We start from the raw sequence: 3,939 nt of genomic DNA, 5'->3' as shown, positions 1-3,939 counted from the left end.
TAAGAGATCAACTGAAGGACTTGTATGCATGCATATAAGCATAACCAATGGACATAAGACACTGGGGGGTAGGGGAGGCCAGGGGATTGTCAAGGGCAGGGGAAAAAAGGAGACACATGTAATACTCTTTGTAATACTTTAAGCAATAAAACAATTTTTTTTAAAAAAAAAACTCCACCTCCTAGTCTGCCATTGACTCCTTACATTCACCCAGATTTGGTTCTGATTGGCCAGTTTCTATGCTAGACAATGTCTCTGGGCCTATCAATGGGGCCTGATCAGAAAGGCAGGGCTGATCAGCAGCCCCGGTGGAGGCCTGGAGAGAAATGGAGGCACGGCTGTTGGTCAGGCCGGGAGAGAAAGAGAGGCAAGTTCTGATCAATGGCTGCCACAGAGGCTACAGATCAGATGCTGCCTCTCTTTCTGCAGGCCTCTCTCCGGGCCTGATCCGCAGCCCCCTAGGCAGTCAGTGCTGGGTCAGGGCACCTGCAGTGGCCCCAGTAAGTGCTGGTCGCCATGGAAACCCAGCACTGACTTCCAGTCTGGTTGAGCCTTCAGTCATAATGGTCCTTACGACCCTGGCTCTTTATTAAATAGATTAGATATCCTCATCCAGCCAGCATGGCTCAGTGGTTGAGTGTCAACCTATGAACCAGGAGGTCACATGTCACTGTTTGATTCCTAATCAGGGCACATGCCTGGTTGCAGGCTTGATCCCCAGTAGTGGGTGTGCAGGAGGCAGCCAATCAATGATTCTCTCTCATCACTGATGTTTTTATCTCTCTCCTGCCTTCCTCTCTGAAATCAATAAAAAAATTTTAAAAACATTAGATATCCTCCTTGAGGCTAGGTTTGGGTAGATCCAGTGTTTCCCCTCTTTATGATAACAAGCAATTGTGTTAAGTTGATAGCACCAGTAAGAATAGTCTTCTAGACCTGTGACTATAAGCCTGATTCCAAGAAGCTATGAGCAACACGGCTCCCCTTCCATCCCACTGTGAACACATATTACATGGCTCCTGTGTTATTGGAATTCACATTTAACGTGAGTTGTAAAGGACATACACAGAAAGCTCTATTTTGACCTAATGATGGGGGACCCATCATAAATTTACACTGATATTTTCCAATGGTGTTTTAACATTGCCTTATTGCAAAACTATTTGGGGGAAATGGCCCTTAGAAGCTTTATTGACGATATAAACTCATTAAAAACATTTAATATTTAAATTTTGTGTATCAATTGCTTACCAGGTTATAAACTATTTATTTCTTCACTTCTCATGACACTTGATTCAGTAGATCTCAATTGGCAGTGCGCAACAGAGCTTTCTATGGAGTTGTTTTGGATAGAGTAAAGGTGCTTCCCATTCCTTCTGCAGAGGGGTCTGGATTTGCAAGAAGCTAGAAGTAATGAGAACCTAAGGCTAAGGCCCATTATTGATATGCAAATCTGATCAGGTTGAAGCTTGAAATAATTCAGTGATTCCACATTCCCTCTAAAACAGAATCTTAACTCTTTGCACAACATTAAAAAACCCTTCATAATCCAGGTCCCACACATCTCTCAGGCCTCACCTGTTATTACTCTTCTCTGATGGAGATGTACTAAATGATAGGGAGTTTAAATTGTCAATAAAGGTTCTATGGACCATGTTCGCCAATGGGGGTCCATGAACTAGATCCACGCATGCTTCTAAGTCTGCACTAGTTCATCAGCATTTGTCAAATGAACAGACATCCACAGGATACCTCCATCAAAGTGCTTTAAATCTCCTAGCTGGTTTTTAAAATATAATATTCCGGGAGGACAGGAAAATCTTAACCTGAATTTATGCTAGTAGGCAGGAAAAGAAGGAGTTTGAAAACAATTTACACTAGGGAGTAAAATCTGTGATGATAAAGTAGACATGTAGGTACAAGAGGCATAAGACTTACTTAATCTGTGTCACTCCATGCAAAGCAATTAAGCAAAGTCCAAGAGGGTGAGGAAACCTTAAGGTTAGTCCAGAATGGTTTCAATGTCCAGGGGACCTGTTGATGGAAACTGGTCAGAGTACTACACCAAACTCATGGGTAACTGCAGTGTCCACATGGGAGTCCAGGCCATTCTTCCAAGAGACTTTATATGATGCAAGAAACAGCAGAAGCTGCAACCCAGTTCTTGTAGCACCAGGAATTGGGCAAAGAAACAACAAATTATTTCCTCATCTTAAAAACTTGTTGGGAAGAAAATGATAATAAACCTTAATTATAATGAAAGTTAATAGTGATAGATGCTTACTTTGTATCATGAGTGTTTCTAACTACATGGCATAAATTAAGTCATTTAAGCACACAAGAACTCAATGAGCTCAATACCATAACTATTCTCCCCTTTTTACATGTAAGTAAACTGAGGCACAGACAGGCAAAGTAATTTACTCAGGTTGACATAGTTAGTAAGTGACAGTTCCAGGATTTGTACCCAAACAGTCTGGCTCACCGACTACATGCAATTATCCACCAAACTCATTGTAAAACTTCAAACAAAAGTATATTAACAAATAAATGAAAGTTCCACTTTCTTTTTACCCTACCTCTCTCTGACCTTCATTTTTTTGGCCAAGTTATTGGTAAAATTTTAGAATTTACTTGATTATAAAATGTATTTGATAAAAAATAAATTATGATTTTTTAAATCTCTATAACTCTTTAAAATGTTACATACCATCAATATTTTTCCAGTTTGGTACGTGATGATTTATGAGACACAGAGTCTTGTTTGTGAGTCTGTGTTAGCTCCTGAGTTACCCCCACCCCCATCCCTACACCCCACCCCTGCTGACACCAGCATCAGCACCTCAGCAGCAGGGTCCTGCTGGGCCCACCTGCTGCACAGACACTGCCTTGTTATCATTATAACACTGCCTCTATGTGAAAATCACTACCCAAAGGAGGAAACTTTATTAAAAGTTGATAAAGTGGTTCATTTGTGATGTGAGGCCATGCTTTGGCAACTTAGGATTCTCTCTAAACGTGAATCCGGTAAAAGTCAGAGTGCCTTTGCAAATATGTCTGAGTTTTTGACTTGGGCGATTCCTGAAGTCTAGGAAATATTCTCTGGAACTGTCAAAGGTCTACTCTGTTGGCATAAAGGTCTCTGTGGAGAGCCAGAAGACTTAGGTTCTTGTTTCAAACTTGTATTCACCCAGATCAATTGCTTTCATTTCCTGGGCGTTGATTTTCTATTTGCAAATTTCAAAAGTGCTGACCTCGACAGCCCTGTTCACTCTGCGGTTTTGGTGTCTGAGGGCACCGTGAAAAGGAAAGTGCTCTCACCGACCCACACAGACACCCATTTAGAAGCCTGTAACTGGCGCACCTAGACTGTGTCTGCTCACCTTGTCTCGGTTTTGGTTTACTTTTGCTTTCAGTGTCCCACGGCTTCTTTTGGCTTTGCTGTACTTACGGATCCAAGGGGATGGAGGCAGTGGCCAATGCAGGGTCTGTTTTTTTAGCCCATTAGCAAACAGTTATTGACTCCCTGTCCCTGCCAAGAGTCGGGTGAGGCTCTGAGGCTGTTGGGATGACCAATACACGGTCCCTGCCCTCCAGGACTCAGTCTAGGGCAGCGTAGTGTTGCCATTGTTTACAGCCTTGAAACAATCGCACCTTCACTGTGCGACATCCTATCCGTCAACTCTTGGCTGGTTCTCTTGCTCCAACTCCTGCCCTCTTCTTCTCTCACCCACAGTTGTCCAGAGGCAAAGTTTTCTTCAATTTACAGACAAATGGAATTTTTGTAGTTCCCTTTTTATTATTGATGTTTAACTTAATTGCGTTTTCTTGAGAGAATCTAGTCTGTATGGTTTCAATCATTTGACATTTTCTGAGGCTACAGCTGTTCTTTCTTTATTATCCTTTTCTGTATTTAGTTTTTAAACATTTATATTGAAT

Source organism: Myotis brandtii, unplaced genomic scaffold (assembly GCF_000412655.1).
Source record: "Myotis brandtii unplaced genomic scaffold, ASM41265v1 scaffold483, whole genome shotgun sequence".
In the NCBI taxonomy this organism is placed as follows: domain Eukaryota; kingdom Metazoa; phylum Chordata; class Mammalia; order Chiroptera; family Vespertilionidae; genus Myotis; species Myotis brandtii.
This window is presented reverse-complemented; position numbering follows the sequence as displayed.